At 41.0% G+C, this 25131-nt stretch overlaps 1 protein-coding gene across 2 annotated transcripts in view; it reads left to right on the forward strand.

Moving 5' to 3' along the window:
- plxnb1 (plexin B1) overlaps positions 1-25131 on the forward strand; it is a 239710-nt gene that overhangs the window by 78187 nt on the left and 136392 nt on the right. For both annotated transcript variants that reach the window (XM_062969628.1, XM_008105539.3), the window contains exons 2-3: positions 22690-22739; positions 24641-24765. The gene's annotated coding sequence lies outside the window, so the exon portion shown is untranslated. The remainder of the gene's footprint in view (positions 1-22689; positions 22740-24640; positions 24766-25131) is intronic.

The raw sequence follows: 25131 nt of genomic DNA on the forward strand, positions 1-25131 counted from the left end.
TGACAGGAAATGCATCCAGCTGAAGACTCTCTACAAGTGGGTCTATCCACATCCTATAGGTAGCTGAAAATTCTTTAAAACAACTTTCAATCACTTTAAAATGCTGTTTTTGGGACTCCCATCTCAAAACAGCAAAGATCCCCATAGCCCAAAAGGTGATTAAAAATGATGCACTGAAAAGTTTGGTTTTGCAGAGGAGCTACGAACTGGGCAAAACGGTCTTCTGGGCTCTACAGTCTGCTTATTTCTCTTCTCAAAACTTCTCAAAATCCTGTACCCCAAAGTTTCAGTATCGATACATTATTTAGTATCTATAAAAAAGAAACCATCCTCTTTTCTGAAGAGGTTGACAAGAGGCCTATTCGAATGCCTGGGCAGAAAAATTGTCTAAGAAAAGCAATTTTTCTCCTGAGAGTTGTGGGTCGCTCCAAATAGTAGTGGAGGACACTTCAGTCCTGAGATGTTGTCAAGAGCTGATCCCACATTTTCAAACATGGTTTTGCCGCAGCTTTAAGGGCTAGGAACTTGGTTATTTTTAACCAACCAACACAAAAGAACGAAAGCAGATGTTTTCAGCCTGTTCAGTTCTTCTGTAGTGGATTTCTGAATTTTCACGGTCTGAAGTTACACGCAGTTCTTTTAAGGACAGGGCTGAGAAGCGTGGAAAAGGAAACACAAACATGAGTCTGCCTTACGGGGAATCAGACAGAGACTCAGTATGTGATAAAAAGAGTTATTGTAGCATTCAAATCCTTTGTTTGAAATATAGCAAGGATGTAACAAAGTGGCATTTCAAAAGAAATGCAAGAAGTGTGGATGCAAAAATTAGAGACTGGCCCAACGATACAATGCGTAACACTTTTAGATACATTTTAAAAGAATATTTCTAGATGCATGCTTACAATTTTAATACCTTTCTCTTGTCAATCCTAATTTTATATAAATTAAATAAATAAATAAATAAAATCCTAGGCCCCATTTGCAGTGCCACATAATCCAGTTTCTGAATCCAGATCATCTGCTTTGACCTGGATTATATGGCAGTGTAGACTCATATAATCCTGTTCAAAGCAGATAATCTGGATTCGGAAACTGGACTATATGGCAGTTTAGATCCAGCCCTAGAGATACTACCCCCAATGAAGTAAGTGAAAATAACAGAAACATTAGGAGCACTTCACCTAATAACACAATCCCGTAGTTACTTGTCTAATATTCCAATATGTAATGAAGTATTACTGAAACTCTGCAATATGTTTACTCTCAGAATGAACAATTCCAAATTCTATATGTAGTCCTATTAAAGAAAACGGCGCACTCAAAGGGAGAGCAAGCTATAATAGTTTTGCAGTGTGTACTCATTAAATGATTAAGAATGGATTATTTGCACATATAGAGTACACTAATGTCGCAGAGGAAACAGCCTTTAGGTTAGAAATTTGCATTGTGTGGCTCTCTGGGTGCTGTCGACCAGAGCGTCTTAAACTTTTCTATTTTGGAACCCTTTTGGCCTGAGAAATTTTTACATGACACCAGGTATATAGATATATAAAAAAGGAATAAACATCAAACATTTACTGATAACAAATTACTGATAACCAAATGATGCTTCTATTGTCCAAGGCTGCTTTCTCACAATGCCAGCATTACCTGGGATGATTTTATTCCACCTTAAAATGAGTTTATTTTAAAACATGAGACATATCAGAAGAACAACAACAAAATTCTGTTCTTGCATTCATTTTCCCCTTGGTGTTGTACTGCATTAGTGAATCAGTGAAATGCACTTTTGCACTATGGCACTAGTTTTATAAACTTGGAGGATAATATTTGCCCTTGAAACCATAAAATTGATTTTGCAAACTGTGCCCCATTTAAAAACAAATGGGAAAAGGCATAATATAGATCTGAGATGTTGCAATGAATAGCACCAAAGCAAAGAAAAAAATGGAATGGAACAACACAGAGGCAAGAAGAATGGCAAATCCCAATGCCCTATCATTGCAAGAACTCCTCTTTCTTTTTGCCAGCTTGGAAGAGCCCAAAGAAATGGGAGGAAAGGAAGTAATTCAATCTAGGTTTGATAATCATGTACAAATCAATCACAACTCATGTTGTGAAGAGCACTGATTGAGACAGATCTCAGAAGGAAGAGCAAATAACACATACGCCCCATGTGTCTTAGCATGTGCAGTTATGGAGAATAGTCTCAGGTGGGCAAGAAAGTTCAAGCCACATCTCTTTGTCTCTTTTACACTCCTAATAACACACAAGAAAGCATATGACATAATGCCATTGTATCATAAATTTCCCCAACCCAGACATGTTCCAGCCAGTAAAGTAGGGGTGGGGGAACCCGTAACATGATAACATCACATCATGTTTTGTTTTGTGGAAGAGAGGGATTAAGAAGAAAAAGAATGTGGGCTTGCAGTAGCATCCATGTAAGTTTCTGGCCATCTAGTTTTTCTTGGGTGTCTTTTTAAAAACTGGATTGTTGGAGGATTTGCTTTCATTGCCTTGAAGGGTAAAAGTTCACACCCAGACGCCTTCTGCACAGCTGTATACAATCCAGATTATCTGCTTTGAACCGAATATTATGACAGTATAGACTCAGATAATCCAGTTCAAAGCAGATAATGTGTGTTTCAAGGGGCTCTTTGGTTGTAGGTGAACTATAAATCCCAGCAACTGTTTTGCAGGTTTATTCTTGCTATGTTTTGAATTCCAGGTATTCAAGGTAGGAATGGGTGCATCTATACCGGCTGTTAGGAATTGTGGGAGTTGAAGTCCAAAACACCTGGAGGGCCAAAGTTTGCCCAGGCCTGATCTATACCGTAGACTTAGTACAGTTTGACACTACTTTAACTGTGATTCTTCATTGCTATGGAATCATGGAAGCAGTAATTTCACAAGGTCTTTTGTCTTCTCTGTCAAAGTGTGCTGCTGCTTCGCCAAATTACAAACTCCAGGATTACACAGCATTGAGCTATGGCAGTTAAAGTGTATTAATTTTATAGTGTAGGTGTACCCTGGGTGCTTCTAAATGTGGCTGTTTACCTTCCTGTTTCATTTGTAAAGTTCCCAAAAGCATCCAATTTTATGGCTCTGTATTTTAAGAAAGATCAGGACAAATCTGTTTCATTTCAGCCGAAGGCACTGCAGATGGGCAGAAGTATAGAAAACTTGATGTATGAAGAAAGTTTGAAGGGACTGCATATATTTATGTAGAGCTTGACTGCAATCTTGAAACCCCTGAGGGGCTATTATATAGAAAAGGACAAAGGGACTGTTCTCTGCTCTGTCATACGACAAATCTAGTCTAATCAGCTTAAGTTACAAGAAGTTGAGTATCAGGAGAAACTTCTTAACAGTAAGAACCATTTGTTCACGGACTCAATCATATAGACATCAAATCAGACAGTGCTTTTTTGTAGAGCTATTCCTCCAAGTGGCGAAAGATGTCTGATTGTCATAGCACATGGCTTTCCTTACCTATGTATCTTGCATTGAGCATGTTGCTGCTGCCAATTGGACTAACAGCCAAGGAGACTAAAGACTAATTGAATCAATGAGAACTTATTAAGACAGCTATTATGCATTGTCGAAGGCTTTCATGATCAGAATTACTGAGTTACTGTGAGGTCTCTGGACTGTATGGCCATGTTCCAGAAGCATTCTCTCTTGAGGTTTTGCCCACATTTATGGCAGGCAACCTCAGAGTTTGTGAGATCTGTCGGAAACTAGGCAAGTGGGGTGTATATATCTGTGGAATGTCCAGATTGGGATAAATAACTCTTGCCTGTTTGAGGAAAGTGTGAATGTTGCAATTGGACACCTTGATTAGCATTGAATGGCCTTGCAGCTTTAAAGCTTGGCTGCTTCCTGCCTGGGGGAATCCTTTGTTCAGAAGTGCTAACTGGCCCTGATTGTTTCTTGTCTGGAATTCCTGTGTTTTCTGAGTGTTGTTCTTTATGGTCTTGCAGCTTCAAAGCCTGTTGGCTTCCTGGTTGAGTCAATCTTTTGTTGGGAGGTGTTCGCTGATTTTTGAAACCATGAAAATGAACAAAATTTGGCTACCAGTATTTCTTAAAAACTCTAAAATCAGAACAGACAAAAAAGAACAACAACTAGAAGACAGAGGAATTCCAAACAAGAAACAATCAGGGCCAGTTAATATCTCCCAACAAAGGATTCCCCCAGGAAGGAAGCAGCCAGGCTTTGAAGCTGCAAAACTATTCGATGCTAATCAAGTTGGCCAATTGCAACATTCACACTTGCTTCAAACAGACAAGAGTTCTTTCTCCCACCCTGAACAATCCATAGATATATAAACCTCACTTGCCTAGTTTGCAAAACCTCACAACCTCTGAGGATGCCTGCCATAGATGTGGCTGAAACGTCAGGAGAGAATGCTTCTGAAACATAGCTATTCAGCCCGGAAAATTCACGGCAACCCAACTATTATTACATTCCATTAATTGACTTCCATTGCTGAGCTGCTGTTATTATCAAAAAGTTCCTTCAACTTTTCAATCAAAACTTTTCTCCTGTAACTTTAAACTGCGATATCCCCCCCTCCTCTCTGTGACAGCCTTTGAGGTATCTAGAGGTCAATCATCACCCATCAAGCCTTTTCTTCACCAAGAACTTGCTGAGCTCCTTTAACCTTTCTTCACATGTTTTGTTCTCCACACCTCATGCAATCCTTGTTGCTCTTCTCTGAACTCACTCCAATTTGTCTATATTTGTCATAAAATGAAGCATGATATAGTGGGTCTATTCCCTCGACTGGTTAACCATGCTTCTACCAATGCAGGCTAAAATAGCATTTGATATTTACAGTGCAGCTGGCTTATGTTCAATTGATGATCTATTTGTGACAAACAATAATTCTAAGGACCTTTCCCCATATGCTGCTGGGACATGTATTCTCTATCCTATGCTTGTGTATTTCTTTGTTGTGGCCTCAATGTAGAATTTTGCACTTTTCTCTGCTTAATTTCATTTTATTACCCTGTGGGCAATTCTATTCCTGTCTTCCAAGGTTTTAACCACCCCTCCATTTATGTATCATCTGCAAATTTGATAAGGATTCTCTATACCTCGTCATCTAATTTGATAAGGATTCTCTATACCTCGTTATAAAAATGTTGAAAAGCCATGAGTCACTTCGTTTGATGTCTCCAGTTTGAAGTGCTACCATTGGTGACAACCCTTTGAATTCTGTCTTCCAATCAATTATGGCTCCATCTGACAGTGTTCCCCCCTATTACGCATGTAATCAATTTGCTAATCAAAATATAATGAAAGATCTTACTAATGGGTTGCTGTGAATTTTCCAGACTGTATGATCATGTTCCAGAAGCATTCTCTCCTATGGCCATGTTCCAGAATGCTTCTGAAACATGGCCATACAGCCCGGAAAACTCACAGCAACCCAGTGATTCTGTCCATGAAAGCCTTTGACAACAGATCTTACTAATTCTTTACTGAAACCTAGAAAAATCCCATCCACAGCATTCCCGCCATCTACTAAATTCGTGATGTGATTGAAAAAAGTATTAGTTTGGCAGGTTTTGATCTTAACTGATTGCTATGCTGATTGCTACTGACCATTCCATTATTATCTAGATCAGCGGTTCTCAACTTGGGGTCCCAAGATGTTTTCAGCCTTCTAGAAATCCTAACAGCTGGTAAACTGGCTGGCATTTCTGGGAGTTGAAGTCCAAAAATATCTGGGGACCCCAGGCTGAGAATCACTGATCTAGATCCTTGCTGACAGACTCTGTATAATCCAGTCTAATATTTTTCCTGGTATTGAAATCAAACTGACTGGCCTGTCATTACCTAATCATCCTCTCTCTTTTCTTAAACTATGCCTAAAAGCTTGGGCTACATATCTATATTCTACTTTGGCTGTTTGTCCTCCCTTCAATTCTTTATGCACACCCTTTTTCTTTTCATGCCTTCAGGTGTGCTGTTTGGCCATTTGGTTTTCCCCAATGTTTCTAAGTGTGAGTGATTTTCGGTGTCTCATTCTCACTAATTCTGTTAAATGTGGAGACTGCAGGAAAAATGTCCATTTTAATGCAGCGTCCTCTCAGGAGGTAATGCCTCATTTGGTCCCATAGTTGTACCACCGGGACAAGCTAGAAGTATAAATAATGCATGCAGTCTTTTGAGTTTTTCAGGTCTCTTCTTCTTACAAAGAACAAGAATGGGCGAAATGAGAGAGAGGGGGGAGGGAGGGAGATGATGACCATTTAAAATGCATGCAGTCTTTTCCTTGAGATGTAATGGAGAGGCAGAATCCACAAACTTCCCTATGGAGTCAATACGTACAATCATTCTTCCATATTCATTGATGTTAAGGGCAGAACCCCTACAAAAGTGGAAAAACTGCAAATAACACCCATCCAGTATTTTTAAACAGAAAAAACATATCTCTAGGAATCTCTATATCCTCTAGCACAGAGATAGGCAAAGTTTGGCCCTCCAGGTGTTTTGGACTTCAACTCCCACAATTCCTGGCCTCAGGCTCTTTCCTTCCCCCCCTCAGTCTGAGGCCAGGAATTGTGGGAGTTGAAGTCTAAAACACCTGGAGGGCCAAACTTTGCCCATGACTGCACTAACATGATTCTATAGCCAACTTTCACAAGATGCTGACCATAGAATTGCACTCAATATCATACTGATGCCTAGAGAACTGTTCTTTCTATGAATCTCTACTAGTGCAATTCTGTGCTCAAGTCCGCAAATAATCAAAACTACAAAAGTGAAACCCGTAAATGTCGAAGCACAGTGTTTCTCTTCGGTTTGCTGAGATGGTTGCAGAGCATCTCAGACAGTGTTTCTCAACCTTCTTAATGTCGCGACCCCTTAATACAATTCTTCATGTTGTGGCAAACTCTAACCATAAAATTATTTTCGTTGCTATTTCATAACGGTCATTTTGCTACTGTTATGAATCATAATGTAAATATCTGATATGCAGAATGTATTATTCATTGGTCCAATTTGGCACAAATACCCAATACACCCACATTTGAATACTGGTGGGTTTGGGAGGCAGATTGATTTTGTCATTTGGGAGTTGTAGTTGCTGGGATTTACAGTTAACCTACAATCAAAGAGCATTCTGAACTCCACCAACAATGGAAATGAACCAATTTTAGCACACAGAACTCCCATGACCAACAGAAAATACTGGAAGGGTTTGGTGAGCATTGACCTTGAGTATGGGAGTTGTAATTCTCCTACATCCAGAGAGCACTGTGGACTCAAAAAATAATGGATCTGGACCAAACTTGGTGTGAATACTCAATATGCCCAAATGTGAACAGTGATGGAGTTTGTGGAAAATAGACCTTGACATTTGGGAGTTGTAGTTGCTGGGATTTATAGTTCACCTACAGTCAAAGAGCCCCCTGAAACCCACCAACAATAGAATTGAGCCAAACTTTCCACACAGAACCCCCATTACAAACAGAAAATACTGGAGGAATATGGGAGGAACTGACAGTAATTTAAGGGAGGTGTAGTTTACCTACCTCTGGAGAGTACTGTGAATTAATGTGTTTTCTGACAGTCTTTGGCGACCCCTCTGACACCCCCTTGTGACCCCCAGGGGTCCCGACCCCCAGGCTGAGAAATGCTGCTCTAGATGCACTTGCTCACTTGTTTATTTTTTATAAGATTTCTTTTATCCTGCCTTTTGATTATAGGAAGCTCAAGGTAGCTTATATCAGATTAAGCAAAAATGCAGGAATGTATTTTCCCTGCCAATCCAGCTCCCTTTTCAGGATGAAGTGCTCATCCCTTAAGAGATTTTTTTAAACAAGCAGATTATGCATTGCGGCAAAGTGATCGACTCGGCATTAATATTTCCCTTCTCCTTTCCAGCATGTGAGAATGCACTGTTATGAGATAGCTGCTCTATGGGTCTCATTTGTAGTATCTTTTTTTTCATGTCAGAAGTGACTTGAGAACATACTGCAAGTCGCTTCTGGTGTGAGAGAATTGGTTGTCTACAGAGACGTTGCCCAAGGATGTGTTGTTGGGAGGCTTATCTCATGTCCCCTCAAACTAGAGCTGAGGGATGGAAGCTCACCCTATCTCCTGGATTCGAATCAGCAACTTTCAGGTCAGCGACCCAACCTTCAGGTCAGCAGTTCAGCTGGCACAAATATTTAACCCATTGCTCCACTGCAGCTCCCATGTAGTATCATGTAACAGCAGCAATTTGTTAAACCTACCAAATAGCTTGCCTGGTTTTGTGTGCAGTATTCCTTGACCCGGCGAAGAAGCTGCTATTTGCTATTTTGCACTAGGTAGCAAGATTTCTTGGACCATCACTTATAGAAGAGAAGATCTTCTAAGTACATGGCATGTAGGCTGCTGCCTACCTCTGTAATGCACAAAAGTCTTTTGACCTCATATTTCTAATTTCTATGTATGGTTGTAAAAACTGGACATTGAAAAAACAAGACCAGAAGAAAACCAACTCATTTAAAATGGAGGAGGGTTCTAGAGACATGGATTTGTAAAAATTGTTTTAGAGCAAATGAACTCTCCAGTGAATATGATTGAAGGTTGTTGTGCTTTGTCATGCTTTGGTCCAATGACAGCATGTTTAATTGGAAAACACATTTTTTTCGTGTCAGGAGTGACTTGAGAAACTGCAAGTCACTTCTGGTGTGAGAGAATTGGCCGTTTGCAAGGACGTTGCCCAGGCAATGCTAGGATGTTTGATGTTTCACCATCCTGTGGGAGGCTTCTCTCATGTCGCTGCATGGGGAGCTAGAGCTGACAGATGGGAGCTCACCCTGCTCCCCGGATTCAAACCACTGACAATGGTTTAACCCATTGTGCCACTGGGGGCTCCAAAAACACAATGATGCTTGGTAATGTAGAAAACAGGAAGATAGAAAGATCATATATCATTTTGCAGGTGGATAGCTCAATTAAAGATGCCACAACCCTGAACTGGAAGTGATCAGAGATGCATCTAAACTGTAGAAAGAATGCAATGTGACACCACTTTAACTGCCATGGTTCAATGCTATAAAAATAATAGAAGTTGTAGTTTGGTTAGACACCAGTACTTTTTTGGCAGATAAGATTAAAGACCTTGTAAAACTACAGCTCTCATGGCTCCATCGCAGTGAGCCGTGGCAGATATCAAATACCTTTAATTCAACAGTGTAGATGCATTTCCCCCAGGGCCATCCAGTCCACCCTCCTGCCATTCAGAGACTCACAATCCAGACACTCCTGACAGATAGCCATCTGTCTAAATTCTACTACTGATACATTTCATTAGGTGGTCCTGAATTTTTACTACGATCTTTAAGTGCTTATCAGCCTGGATGCATCTACTTCTCTGATTGTCCTTTCTTCCCATGGTGTCCATTTCTGGATTATGCTTTAGAGATATTCATGCATTGGGCATAAGCCTTAAGGGAAAGAGGGCAAATTAGTCAAACAAATACAAATCTGCCAGAATCTTAAGATATGCAAGACAAGACTTTCTTTTGGTCCCATCGTAATCACAGGCTTGCTTGGTGAGGACATGGAGACAAAGCCTTCTTGGTGATTGCTCCCATCCTCTGGAACTCCCTTCCACAGGAAGCTAGGCTGGCCATTTCCCTGTTTTCCTGTTGCCAGCAAGCAAATACCTTAATATTTAAGCCTGTAAAATATTGCAGTGACGCAGTGGGTTAAACCCTTGTTCTGCTGAATTGTTGAACTGAAGGTTGGCAGTTCGAATCTACGTGATGAGGTGAACTCCCATCTGTCAGCTCCAGCTCCTGCCAACCTAGTAGTTTGAAAACATGCAAATGTGAGTAGATAAATAGGTACTGCTTCAGCAGGAAAAGGAAAATAGATGCTCAATTCTTGCCGGCCACATGACCAGGTGGTGACTATTCAGGCTCTTTGGCTTGAAAATGAAGGAAAGCACTTCCCCAGAGCCATATATGAGTGCCACCTCCAGAAGCCAGAAATGAAAGGAGAAGCCTTTGCCTTTGTTTGTATTGTATATGATTGTAAAGGCACTGAATGTTTGCCTATGTATGTAAAATGCTGTAATTTGCCCAGAGTCCCCTAGGGGAGAAGGACAGAATATAAATAGTGTATTATTATTATTATTATTATTATTATTATTATTATTATTATTATTATTATTATTATACAGGGAGACTTCTTATTGGGAAGTGTGCTTTATTTTAGTACCCTATTAAAAATTATACCACATGTATGAAACCCAAGGCCCATGAGCTGAATCTGCCTCTTCATGTCATTTTATGCGGCTCTCTTCCAGATGCTGGACTACAACTTCTGTATTCCTCATCATCGGACATCAGGACTAGAGTTGATGGGAGTTGTGATCCTGTAACACCAGGATGGCTGCAGATTGTTCTGTTTAGTCAGGAGAGAGGAGTTTGCATTTAGATACAAGGCTTGTGGATATGATGTCTGGTGTCCTTTAACCTTTCCCCAATCTTAGAGCCACAAGTGCTGTTGAGCTGTAATTCCCATTATGCATAGTCTGCATGGCAGATAAACAAAAGTGATGGAAGCTGCTGTTCAGTAACATCTGGAGATCACAACTGCTTTTTTCCCTTGTGTCAGGAGTGACTTGAGAAACTGCAAGTTGCTTCTGGTGTGAGAAAATTGGCCGTCTGCAAGGACATTGCCCAGGGGACATCTGGATGTTTTGATGTTTTTACCATCCTTGTGGGAGGCTTCTCTCATGTCCCCGCATGGAGCTGGAGCTGATAGAGGGAGCTCATCTGCGCTCTCCTCAGGTAGGATTCGAACTGGCAACCTTCCGGTCAGCACAGCAACCCAACCTTCAAGTCAGCAGTCCTGCCAACACAAGGGTTTAACCCACGGCACCTCCGGGGGCTCCTTACCCAAACTGCTGTGGTGGTGTGATAACTTTTAACTGGTTTTAATATTTTAATGTTATAGATTTTAATGTTGTTGTGTGTTTAATGTTGTTGTGTGTTTAATGTTGATATAAGATTTTAATGTTGTTGTGTGTTTTCCGGGCTGTATGGCCATGTTCCAGAAGCATTTTCTCCTGATGTTTTGCCCACATCTATGGCAGGCATCCTCAGAGGTTGTGAGGTATATTGGAAAAAACTAAGCAAGGAAGGTTTATTGTTATATTTTTATTGTTATATATCTTTATTGTTATATTTTTCATTGATTCTTTATGCAAGCCACCTTCTTTGGAAGTAGAAATCTTCTCGCTGCAGCCTGTTCCACTATGTTCAATGGACTGGGAGAGATCTGAACTAATGGACAGTGGGCTGAGCTTGTTAGCCAAGGGGTTTGCATAGTTGTTCATGCAGCCTCCTCCCTTCAGTGAGGTGTTTTCTGAGAAGGCCCTTTGTCTCTGGGAGGGTAAACTGCTGTCGGGAGAGCTGCAGAAGAGGAACTTCCTGCCCGGAGGCAGGCCAGGCGGAGAGCAAGCTGGCTGCCAGGGTGTGAAATGCCTGCCTGGGCCTATTGGAACTCCACTCCTTCTCCGCTGGAAATAACTTGCCCGTGTTGTCAGTTGGGGGAACTATATCTCCTCTTGGCATCTGTGCTAATTGCTCATATTGCAGATGGCTTCAAGGGCTCCAAGGGTTCGTCTGCTCTGGCAGCCAGAGGATCAGCAGCACTGTAAGAGCAGAAACTGTTTGCTGGCAGGGCATGCAAAGCACATTCTCTCAGGGCACAAAAAGAGGAGGGAAAATTGAGGCTGTAGATCTTCTCCAAGCCCTATGAGGAGCGCCTTCAGGAGCTCAGTATGTTTATCTTGGAGAAGAGAAGATTAAGAGGGGACATGATAGCCATGTAAGGATGTCACATTGAGGAGCGGGCAGGCTTGTTTACTGCTGCTCCAGAGACTGATACAAGGCAGTTGGTTCAAACTCCAAGAGAAGACATTCTACCTAAACATTAGGAAGAATGTCCTGACAGTAAAAGCTGTTTCTCAGTGAAATATGCTGCTTTGGGGCATATTGGAATCTCCTTCTCTGAAGGTTTTTAAACAGAGGCTGGATGGCCATCACTTGAGAGTGCTTTGATTGTGTATTCCTGCATGGCAGAAAGGGATTGGACTGAATCAACCTTGAGTTTATCTCCAATTCTAGGATTCTGTTGTTATTCTGGTTGTTTGCATGGGTGTAGGAGGAGCCAATTTTAGTTCAGCTCAAAGATATGTATTTGCTCCAAATGACTTCTGAGCTCACGTTCCTTCCCTTTCTCAGGAAGCCCCGGGAACTGTAAGTCAGGGGTGGGAAATGCTGGTGATCCCCAATGATAAGGATTTTTCAGTGATCTTGCCAAACTGCAATTTCTGGGATTCCCTGGTGACAGTCTTTCCCTTGCAGTTCCAGTTACACTGATGTGGTCATGATCTATGTTTGTACAGCACAGATGACCTTCCTTGAGAAGGCGAGATCATTGTATGCGTAGCTGTGATTACAAAAAAAGCAACAACCTAAGAATCAGGCAAAACGGAAGACAACCATCCCCAACCCCAGGTATATTGGGGTGCTTCTACACTGTCAGATTAATACAGTTTGACCCCACTTTAACTGTCATGGCACAATGTGTGATAATTTTTGAGGTACCAGCAGTCTTTGGCAGAGAAGGCTAGAGCCATTTATTTATTTATCATAAAGTGAACCAAGGATACAGTTGCAATGTACTTTAAAACACAAACAAAGTTAAAAAAATTGGCATTATACTAAATGTCCTTTGACCAGAAGCTGGCCACTTGGAGTGCCTCTGGTGTTGCTATAAGAAGGTATATGTGTATATGTGGCAGGGCTCAGACTGCATTGTAATAGGTGGTTTGTGCTTTGCTCTTCTTCACACTTGCATGTCGTGGACTCCACTTTGTGGCTCCATTTCTTAAGACTGGATCTGCATCTCGTGGTGCCAGAGCACAGTCTATTCAACGCCTTCCAAGTCACCCACGCTTCTGTGTGCCCAGGAGGGAGTTTCTCATTGAGTACCAGCCAAGACCACAGGCAGAAAAAAAAAATTGGGGAGGGAGGTTGAAACTTCTTTTTAGCAAATCATGAAGAGTAATTCCATAACCCCAAATAATTTAGAATTCAGGCTCCATTGATAAACTTCAGTGGACACTCAAGACAGATAAACTTCAGTGGACACTCATGGGGATTTGGTCAATCAGTTAAAATTCATGAGTAAACCAGGTTCTTTGGATAAACATGAAACATTTCGGGGGTGGGGGAGGTTGAACCTCTAACCCCCCCCCCCTTGGCTACAGCCCTGGTACCAGCCATGGCTTGAGGTTCTGGGTTTTACCCTGCCACTTTTGAACTCTCGCTTGCTGGGGTGTTCCTGTGAGTATCTCTATAGATCTTAGAAAACTATTTATTGATTTAAGGCTTTGGCTAGGGACATTGTAAAACCATAACTCCCATAACTCCATAGCATTGAGTTCAAGTGGTGTCAAACTTCATTAATTCGACAATATAAATGCCTCTTTAGACTCCCATCACCACCTATAATGTAGGCAACATAGGATCTAGGAATGGTGTAAGTTGAAGTCCAAAAAGTCTGGTAGAGACCAGTTTGGAGAAAGTGGATACAAGGAGCAAATACAGAAGGATCCATGTCTTCATGAGACTCCAAACCAGAGGGTAGCTCTTCTGGTAAGGGCTGCTGGGAATTGTAGTTCAGGAACATGTTGAGAACTGTACCGTTCTTACCTGCTCTGTAGATAAACCAAGGATACTAACACACCTCGCAATGGGATATTAATTTTGTTGCACTGCAACGTACTGAGTATTTATTCAGGTTGACTACGGAATGCCACTGCCGATCAAGATAAGCTCTGCAAGGGCTGAGCTTGCTAGATCAAATCCAAGGGCATCACAAAGCAATCTGGCTCTCTTGAAGACTCGATCACATAAGCTCTTCAGAACGTGATGCCTTTTTGAACTTTTGAGGTTCTTTGGAGCATGGTATGGAGAATCCCTCGTGAGCCGGTCAGTAATAGAAAGATAATGGGAAGCTTCCAAGGAGATTATTTTCCTTACCATTACTGAAATTTCCTCTTCAGCGTTCAGTTGCAAAGATCTGTCTAAAAGATTACAGTCGATGCAGTAAAATTGGCAGCAGCAGTCCTTGAAAAAAGGTCTTTTTGGGGGAAAGAGGCTATATTTCCCAGAACTCTACAACAAGCTTGGCCAGTAGCACACGGGCTTCTGGGAGTTGTAGTCCCACAAATATAACATTTGCATGTTCTCTATAGCAATGATGAAGACTGCCATTTTTACTGTGTTTAATTTGCCCTCTTTGATCCTATTCAGAATAATGTGTATTGCATAGATGTCTGGAATTCTGTATATGTTTGATCTATGTGAGAAAATGAAATATCATCTGTGAAAGCTTCTGTTTGGTTAGTCTTTAAATTGCTACAGGATTCTTAGAAGCCATTCACGCTGCAGAAGGATAGCAGTTTGACACCACTTTAACTACCATGGCTCCATCCTATGAAATCCTGGGACTTGTTGTTTATTGTGGCATTAGAGTTCTCTGATACAGAAGGGTGGATATCACACAAAACTATTGCAGTTAATGTGCTGTCAAACGGCTCTAATTTGGCAGTATAGATACATCCTTAGATATGAAAGGGGAGCTATTTTAGTGACAGTGGGAATTCAATCATGTGATACTTCCCTTTTTATTTATTCTTATTTGATGCCCACTACTCCAAATCTCAGCTACAAGTTTTTAACTCAGAATTCCCATCTCACTATTAATGCATCCACAAAAGAATATTGGGTGCATAGTGTGGTGCACTTTCAATGCATGTGCATGCTGGTGCTTTTCATAAACTCCTTGTCTCCTTGAACATGGCCCGAGTATCCTTTGCAAGGTATTTGAGTCCCCTTTGGGGAGATAAATTGGGATGATAATAATAATAATAATAATAATAATAATAATAATAATAATAATAGAGTTTCTGATGTTCAGTGTGCAAGGTGATGTAAAAAGGTTTTATCCCTAGGAAGAACATGTGAAAAAAAACTGGTTGATAAAACTTTCATAAAAAAGAAAGAATCTGGAAGGGAACAGGATCCTTGAGAAAGTACTTTTTCGTACAGTAGACAACATTTAAAGCTTGTGTGACACTTTGGGTCTTGGTTTCTGAAATAAAAGTGGGTTAAGAAGAAGAAGAGGAAGAAAAAGAATCAGTAATAGTAGTAGAAGTAGTTATCCCATGGGGATGGTTCATGCTGGATAAATGTAGTTTTTGTTTGCTTGTGAGTTAGTATTAAAAATGGGTCTAACGGATACTATACTTGGACTGAAAATTTTAAATGTTGCTTCCTAACTGCAAATTCCAGGATTCATAGGATGTTGCTTTGACAGTTTGCAATGGGATCATAGTGCCGTAAGTGTTTAGTGTGAAAGGGCCACTAGAATCTCCCAATGCCTGTGTTGGCTGAGGAATTCTGAAGCTGTAGCTTTTTAAAAAAGTCTTCCAAACTTTTCTATAAAAGTTGGAAAAAAATCACACAGGGCCCTTCCACATAGCTATATAACCAAGAATATCAAGGCAGAAAATCTCTTTGAACTGGGTTATCTGAGTCCACACTTCCATATATTCCAGTTCAAGGCAGAAAATGTGGGATTTTGTTCAGCTGTGTGGTAGGAGCCGTAGTTCTACCTGTTGATTGACTATTGGTTCCTTTTTCATTTGCCATATTAGAGAGAGTTTTGGGGGGCTGATAGTCAAAGCATTTGGAGGTCTGAATGTTCCTTGCTTTGGTGCTCCCATGCCCCGTTTGGGCAGCCTGAAGACCTTTTGCTCGTCTCTTTTGGCAGCCTGGCATGAAACCGGTGTGGGAAAGCGAAGCCTGACCTTGGCAAGACTCCTCTTAAATAGTAACTAGAGAGAGCCCCGTCGAAGTTGGTGGAAAGAGTGGGTTGAACTGGAAACAGTTCCAGGCTGTGACAGCTTTCTAGGAGATTAACTCAGGGGAAGAGACATTATTCACCAATCAGGAATGCAGCTCCCTTTTTCCTTAATGAGAACAAAACATTTTTATTCTTGTTCGTGAAAAGGGAACTAGGGCCCGTGTCACCATGCCAACAAAATCCTCTCAGTTGGTGCAGAGAAAGAGAGAGAATCCTTCCTGTCCGCTTGGAAAGGTGGAGGAGAAAACAAGCTAGCATTTGACACTGGCAAAGAAAATACACACCGCTCTGTTATTTCACTAGTTTGTCTAGTCTTAGTGTAACTTTGCAGAAGATAACCTTACTCATCTTTACAGTAGGATCTGGTGCAGCTTTGCAAAAGACTTGTTTCCGAACTCTGCTGGGCTTGCTACCCAGTAGTCAACATTGCACCATGACTCTGGAGATTGGGGTTTGAATTTCTGTTCAGCCATGGAAACAGAATAAGTAATAGTTAGTCTCAGGCTGCTTCTACACAGCCACATTATATGGACCAGAATGTGGATTGAAGAAATCCAGTTCCATTCCAAAGAATCTCCATAAACACCTGGACAACTGTGTAAAAGCTCTCACTACATCCAAAAAGCCCCTGTATGCCGAATCGATCCATTGGGAGAAATGGGCTACACTGTATGAGATTCAGCAATGGAGCTCATCTTCCAACTCAAAAATAAAATAAAAGGAAGGAAGCTTTTTTTTTCTCCAGGAAGGGGGGAAGGTGTTTATTTACTTTCCTGTGAGCTCCATATATGGTTCTTGTATCTAGATATTCCAGCTGTGGTGCTGTTTCCATGATTGCTGTGCACGTTCCTCCTGAATTTTTGCTCTGCAGTGATCAGCCACAACACACTGTATTGCCCATTTTGGACAATAACATTTTATTCCCCATGTTTCCCATGTGGATGCATGTTGCAGTGCGCATTAAGGGTATGTGCTTTCTAACCACCTCCTTATAATCACATAATTTTGTATTTTATAACATGTGTTCTGAGAAGATAATGATGCTGGAGGAAATGGAAGGAAAAAGGAAGAGGGCTGATCAAGGGCAAGGAGGATGGATATTATCCTTGAAGTGACTGGCTTGACCTTGAAGAAGCTGGGGGTGGCGATGGTCACATTGGAGGACCTAGAAATGCTAGAGAAATATTTTCTCTGGGCACTTTCTAGGTTTTCTAGTGCGATTCTATCTATATATATAATCTATATATATAAAAGAGTGATGGAATCCTGGCGACCGCCAAAACATCAAAACTAAACACCCCACAACCTCGAAAATTGACAACACAACCCATCATCCACGCCTCTAGGTTGATACAACAAAAAGAAAAGAAAAATAAAGTCCTAATTAGAGGGAGAGGAATAATTGTTTTATCCAATTGTTGCCAGTTAGAAGGCTAAGCTCCGTCCACTTGGTCTCCTAGCAACCCACTCAGCCCAGGGGACAGGCAGAGTTAGGCCTCACTTAGGCCTCTTCCACACTGTATATAAAATACAGATTATCAGATTTTAACTGGATTAGATGGCAGTGTAGACTCAAGGCCCTTCCACACAGCTATATAACCCATATAATCTTCTATTATCTGCTTTAACTGGATTATCTGGACTCCACACCTTTACCCTTTACCTTAACTACCACCAATTCCTCAATACTTTATTTCCCATACCACCATACTTTGCCACAGCAACGCATGGCCGGGCACAGCTAGTTGTATATATATCCACTGGGGGTCACATAGACCCAAAATCCAAGTTTTTTTCCAGATTAGCCTGAGGCGTCCAAATGATGCTCCAAGCTAATCTGGTTTAATCCAGAGTAAACCTGAATTTCCAGGTTTACTCCAGGCTAAAAATATACTTGGGAAGATGCAGACCTTCCAGGAAGGTCTGCACCTTCCCAGGTTTGGCTCCTATAGGATCGCCATCTGCAGTCCCGAGATGCTGTGGGGATTGACCCTCAGGATCGCCATCTGAAATCCTGAGGGTCAATCCCCACAGCCATCTCGCTTCTTTCTGTTCTGGTAGCCTGAGGGAGTGGGATGACTGTGCCACCCTTTCCTCCCAGCCTCTCGTTTACCTATTGAACTTATCAGTGAGGCCTGCAAGCGGAGGCAGGCTTCTATGGTAAGTTTAATGGGTAAACGAGGGGCTGGGGGCTAGTGGGGGGGGGTGTTTCTGGCTGTTTGGTTGCAAATCTGATGGAAACTGACATTTTAAATATTTGTTTCTATCCGTTTTTAGACTTGTGTAGAAGGGAAGTCATTAATTTCAATAGGTTTCTCTAGTTTCCCATTTCATGTTTACACCAGGAATGCATCCCTTGCAGTCATACTGTATTTAGTCCCCAAACTGAAGGAAGAGTCACATTGTGACTGTCACTCTTTTAAGTTACTTCTACAATTACAGAGATGTAGGTCTCATTAAAGGGTGGAAGAGGCAGTAACTCCTGGCTCAAGTGGTGGTTCATGCTGTACCTCAGGCTCTATTGTGTGCGTTGAGGGCAATGACAAGACAATCTGTATGAAAGGGAATATTCTGTACCACACAGTCAGTTGCAGCATGCATATTTTATTTTAAAATAATAGAAGTAAGTAGCTGAAGGCTCTTGTGGATGAGTCTGAAGAACTATTTGTTCTTGAAAGAGTCCTAAGGCTCCTTCAATTTTTTTAAACAATGACAAGTTTGCTAAGAGTTAGTACAGTTCCCAAGTTTTGAATGACCATATTAAATGGCTGTGTCACTTATGCTGCTGCTCAATCACACAGTTGTTTCCGACTCTTTGTGACCTTATGGACCAGTGTCACTTATAGTAAACCAATTTAATCTATGGGAATTATTTCAGTGTTGACCTTGTTGTCGTGTGTTTTCAAGTTATTTCTGACCTATGGTGTCTCTGTCTCAGGGTTTTCTTGGCACAATTTATTCAGAAGAGATCGGCCTTTGCCTGTTTCTTAGACTAAGAGTATGTGACTTACTCAAGGTCATCCGGTGGATTTTGTGGCCGAAAGAGGATTCAAACCTTATTCTCCAGAATAATAGTCTAACCAGTGCTCAAGCTACTCTACTGGTGAGCTAATCTAATTGAAAGTAGTTGTGTGGTTTCGACTTATTATTTGCAATACATTACTTTTGAAAAATAACTTTTCAAGCTCTGGATATTGTGGTTCGTTTTGGGTAATGAGCCTCAACATATAAAAGATAATATTGTTGTTGTTTGTCTTCAAGTCATTTCTAGCATGATGATCCTAAGGTGACCCCTCCAAACACAGTGTTTTCTCAGTATGTAGGGGTTTACCTTGGCCTCCCTCTGAGACTGAGGGAGTGTGACTTTCCCAAGGTCATCCAATGGGTTTTCATGCTTGAGTAGTGATTCAAATATTGATGTTTCAGAGTCATATTTACTTATTCATTTACTTTGTTTTAATTCTGTCTTTCTCCTGATACCAAGCCGTCATCCAGACTCATAGTCCAAAACTCAAACCACAGTATCATGCTAGCTCTACAAAAGACCCAGCTGGGTCATGAAGACATCAGGGTTTTTTTAAAATGTGTTTTTCTTACATGGCAGGGGCTTGGACTGGATGACCCATGTAGTCTCTTCCAACTCTATGGATCTGGCTAGAGTGACCCAACTAAACTAGGAAGGCTTTGTTTACGTCAGACTCATCCCCTTCTGTTTGCCTCCCAACAATGGCCATCTTGAGAAACTGACTGGCAAGGCATGTCCATAGGCCTGTGTCCTGTAATCATCTCATAAAAAGAAGATCCTTTCAATTATCTGTTATGGAGATTACAGCCTGCATCCATGTGCTTCATCTCCCATGAATTTGACCAGGTTCAGCATCTCATTGGTATTGTTTATTGTTATTTGTCATCAAGTTGGCTTTGACTTGTGGTCAACACTTGTGGTGTCACCATGAAAGCCCTCCAAGAGCCCATATCAGAAATTCCCCTGCAAACTCTGTGCTGTGGCTTTGTTGATTGAGTCAACCGGCCAGTAATGTGGTCTCCCTCTTTTGCTATTGTCTTTCACTTTCCCAAGCATTATAATCTTTTTCAGTGAGTCACATTGTCTCAGGATATGTCCAAGATACAACATCCCCGGTTTAATCATCTTGGCATTGAGTGAAAGTTCAAGCTTGGCTTGCTGTTGTTTTTGTGCGCACCTTCAAGTCATTTCTGACTCAAGGTGATCCTACCAATGGGTTTTTTTGGCAAGATTTCTTTAGAAGAGAAACATGCCCTATCCTTCTGGATCAGATCATGCATAGGGAGAAGGAAACTGCACTTACCTATTACCTTTGCTCCCAGCTTGCATGCTCAGGGCTCCTCTACACATGCCTAATAACCCATAAGAAATCAGGATAAAATAAGTATGTGGCTAAATGACATTTTGGGAAAGTCAGCCCAGCTGTCCCCCATCCATCTTGCAAACTTGTAAAATCCACTTCAAAGGAAGGTGTGAAAATGGCGGGGGACCATTTCCTGGGACTGACAGGTTTGTGTCTGAACTTCCTGTCCAGACATGATCCACATTTTGATGCTGTCTGGAAGCGCACTCAGAGACAACAAGGAAATGAACAGGTAGGAGGAGCACCAGTTTTGGGAAGCTCAGAAGAATGGCTAAGGGTCTCCTGAAGAGCTTTGATCCTTGGCAGGTGCTACACTTATCCCTAAAAAGCAGCCCTGATGAAGAAAGTATGTAGTGTGAGTGTGTGTGTGTGTGAGAGAGAGAAAGAGAGCTAGCCAGCCAGAGTTAATTTGTTGGTTATTTATTGGTCATTTGCCCATTTCTTCAGTTTTGATCCTGACCTCTCCAAGGTGTTTTGTGAGTGCAGGTACTATTGACATTGCTCTATGGCTGCCGATTAACTAGCGGACTATGTTCAAGGTTCTGTTGTTGACACGCTTAGCCCTAAATACCTTGAGATCAGGTTACTTAGCAGATTACCTCCCTCTGTGAATGAGTTGTTCATCCCTGAGATCTTTACAAGATGCCTTATTGATTGTCTTGTAACCAGTAAAATGTTCTCATCTACCATCACAAATAGGGGGTCTCTAAGATATGGCATCCTCTTGAGAATAAGTTTCTGCATAGAATTTGAGGCAGGATTACACTGAGGTTTTGCTACCTCTTAAAAACATATTTATATAGCCTTTCTTTGATTTGTACTGATGAATTCCCTTGTTCCATCTGCATTGATTCATGGACTCCCAAGCGTTAGAGTCCAAGGGCGATCTAGTCTAACTCGCAGCCATGCAGAAATACACAGCCACAACATTTTAGAGAGACAGCCATCCAATCTCTTTAAAAACTTCCAAAGAAGGAGTCCAAGGCAGTCTATTCCATTGTTGAAAAACTCAAAACTGTAAAATATTCTCCTAATGTTTAGATGGAATCACTATTCTTGTAATTTGAATCCATTGTGTTCTAGTCTCTGGAGGAGCATAAAAGAAGCACCACATTCCTTCAGATATTTAAAGACGGCTATCATGTTACCACTTGGTCTTCTTTTCTCCAAACTAAACATGCCCAGCTTTTTAAGCCATTTCTCCTAGGACATGGTTTCCCCACATTTTGCATCTTGGTTGAACTTTTCTGGACACATTGTCAACTTTTCAATGTTCTTTCTGAATAGTGGGGCAGATAACTGGACAGAGTATTTTAAGTGAAGTCTGGTCAAAACCAAACAGTGTGATTCTATTGTTACTTTTATATGGGCATTATACTTATGTCAGTGCATTGTCCTTTTTGGATGCTACATTGCACCATTGACTCATGTTTAGTTTGTGGTCTACTAAGATGCCAAGATTTTTTTCACATGCACTTTTGTCAAGCTAAATGTTACCCATCCTTTATTTGCAGATGTGGTATTTTCTTTCCATTTCTAGTCTTTGAAATTCATTTTGTTAGCTGCATCTCCAATTTGTTAAATTTGTTCTGAATTCTCATTCTGCCCGCTGGGGTATTAGCAAACTTCTCCTTTTGGTATCATCTGAAAATTTGATTAGTGCCATCATCTCAGAAAATTGTTCCATTATCTAATTTGTTCTTAAAGATTTTAGAGAACATTGGGCCTAGTAATATATTGGCCACTGAAATGATTTTCATTATTTTTTAAATCTTTAAAAATTGTTCTATGCTGTTCTTCCCAATGTATCACATTAGATGTATTTTAAACTATATTTTATTAGATGGTTTTATGTAAACTATTAATAGAGGTTTAATTGCTGCAGTGGCACAATGGGTTAAACCCTTGTGCTGGCTGAACTGCTGACCTGAAGATCTGAAGGTCGGGGGTTCAAATCCGCAAGATGGGGTGAGCTCCCATCTGTCAGCCCCAGCTTCCCATGCAGAGACATGAGAGAAGCCTCCCATAGGATGGTAAGACATCCGGGTATCCCCTGGGCAATTTCTCTGTAGACGGCCAATTCTCTCACACCAGAAGCGACTTGCAGTATATTTTCAATTCGCTTCTGACACGATAAATTTTTTTATTAAGCACTATGTAACTATATTGAACTTTTTAAAAATGTGCTCTAGTTCTATATTTGAAAGAAACAGCTTCCTTGTGCTGTGCTGAAACAGTCAAGCTCTAGTTCTCTAGTCAAACTGGATTTATTTTTCATGAATAGCATTGCCTTTATATTTTATGTATTGAGGTTTTGTGATCTGATTGTTTTTTACAGCTTGAAGTGCATTGACTGAGAAGAGAAATGAAGTCCAAGCAGTCCAAATGGTGAGTTAAAATAGAAAAGTCAGCATTCAATGTTATACCATAATATAATAGAACAAGATAAAGACTAGATACTCAAGGAAGGCAAAGGCCTGATATAGGAATGGCCTCAAATAGCTTCCTTGATTTGCAGCCCCATTTATAGACCTTGAAAATGCAAGAGGCTAAAATAAACTGTTTTTAGATGAATTTAGGGCTGCTGCCTTAGCTTAGCACTTTTCATTTTCTAATGATTAGGAGAAATGTAAATAAACATTAACTTCACAGTTGATAGCCCCATAATGCCTTTTTGGCGTCCAGTAAGGTGGCCTTCTGCCTCTGGGGATGGTGAAGGATGTTGTCTCATTGTCATTTGTCTTTGTACAAGCAGTCCCCAAGTTACACGCATCCAATTTACAAATGACTCATAGTTAGGAATGGGGTGAGATGACAGGAAGTGAGAGAAAACTACGCCTAGGAAGGGAAATTCATTCCTAGAAGGGTTATCATGGGGGAAAGGTGTCTCCACTGAAACTTTCTTACCAATTTCTGTTTACACAATAGGCCACATTTTTCAAAATCCAATGATCACAGGGACAGAAAGTGAGGTGAAATGTTCTGAACAGGGCCACAGACAGCAAACAAGCGGGTATTCACCCTTCCCTAAGCTATCCAAAACTTAAACATCTATATATATATATATGGCTGGAGTTACACTTAAAAAATGTCCCTTTTCCGTTTTATATACAAATTCAGTTTTGGGGAATGGCTGTATACGTGTCTAAATAAACTATACATTTTAGGTCAAACTGTAGGTAAAGGTAAAGGTTTTCCCTTGACATTAAGTCTAGTCGTGCCTGACTCGGGGGGTTTGTGCTCCTCTCCATTTCTAAGCCAAAGAGCCTGTGTTTTCCATAGACATTCATAATCATAATCATGATTGCATGGAGTGCTGTTACCTTCCTGCCAAAGCGGTACCTAATCTACTCATATTTGCATGTTTTCGAACTGCTAGGTTGGCAGAAGCTGGGGCTAACAACAGGAGCTCACCCCACTCCTCAGATTCGAACCTGTGACCTTTTGGTCAGCAAGTTCAGCAGCTCAGTGCTTTAACACACTGCGCCACTGTACATACGCATATTTCCAGCATGAATAAGTCAAAGGCAAAATACTTTCTGTCAAGTTAAATACACATCGACATTTGCTCAGGTCATCATGAGCCAGAAGTGCTTTCTTAAATTTCAGTTCTAAACACACTTTTCAAAGAGTGAATCTTGGTAAGGAACTATAACCATCACCGTCTCTTCTTTTCTTGCGTATATCTCATGCATTCTCCAGTTTTATGTACCTAGCCACAAAGAATGTGTGTGTGTTTTAATTGCAATACAAGCTGAGATACTCCAAATGTTGACTTAAATGTCATGTTGGAATGTGCAATTTGTATGGACATGTACATCACACACACTTACATGTATATGATTGAACCTAATTGCAGAAAAAGATAGGGAAGGAGATCACCGGGACAGTTCAGAGCTAATGACAAACCATGGTTCCAGGAAGTTCTGGCTTATGGTGAAGAACCCAGCATGCTGGTACATGTGACTCAGTTACTCCCTTTTGGCTTCTCTTGCAAGCAAGAGTGGTTAAACAAGGTGCTAGTTCTTTGCATATAGTTATTGACTGGTTTATTGCTGTGAACCAAAAGGTGGGGAGGAATATGACTCTTGGTTTTATCCTCCAAGCAAGCTAGAACTATAAGTCAGAGTCATGCTTTTGGCTTGACCGTGCTGGCTGTGGATGGCATAATAAGCACAATGCAAAACCTGTGGAAGGCAGTAGCTTGAGAAAAGCTGGTGTACAATATATACAGATCACCTTTGCTTGCTTGAACCTAAAGCCAGATTTTTATGTGTTTATTTTTAAAGGTTGCCTGAATTCCAGGTGTTCTGCAGATTTCTGGCTGGAGCTCTTAGCAATTCACCAGAAGGCCTCTTACTCTTGGCATTGCATAGAGTGTGGACTCCTATGCAACCTTGCCTATAGCAGTCAGGTAAGTTTGTCCTGGGCCAGGAGAGATGGACTCAGACTAGCGTTAAATGGGAAATAAGGCTGGTTACCTCCTCACCACTCCATCTCCACTAGTGACACTATATCTGTTGGAATTGTGATTGTGCAGCTGTTGTAGCTTTTACAAAATAGCAATAGCTAATTAGAAAATCTGAGCCAATCCTTCATCTCAGAAAGCTCATTGTCACATGTGTTAAATTCAAGGCCTGTAGACCGTATTCAGCTTTCCATGTCATTCTGGACTACAACTCCTCATCATTAGACATCATGAATAGAGCCAATGGGATTTATGATACAATAATACAGTAGTAGTAGTAGTAGTAATAATAATAATAATAATAATAATAAT

This window comes from Anolis carolinensis, chromosome 2, assembly GCF_035594765.1.
Source record: "Anolis carolinensis isolate JA03-04 chromosome 2, rAnoCar3.1.pri, whole genome shotgun sequence".
In the NCBI taxonomy this organism is placed as follows: Eukaryota; Metazoa; Chordata; class Lepidosauria; order Squamata; family Dactyloidae; genus Anolis; species Anolis carolinensis.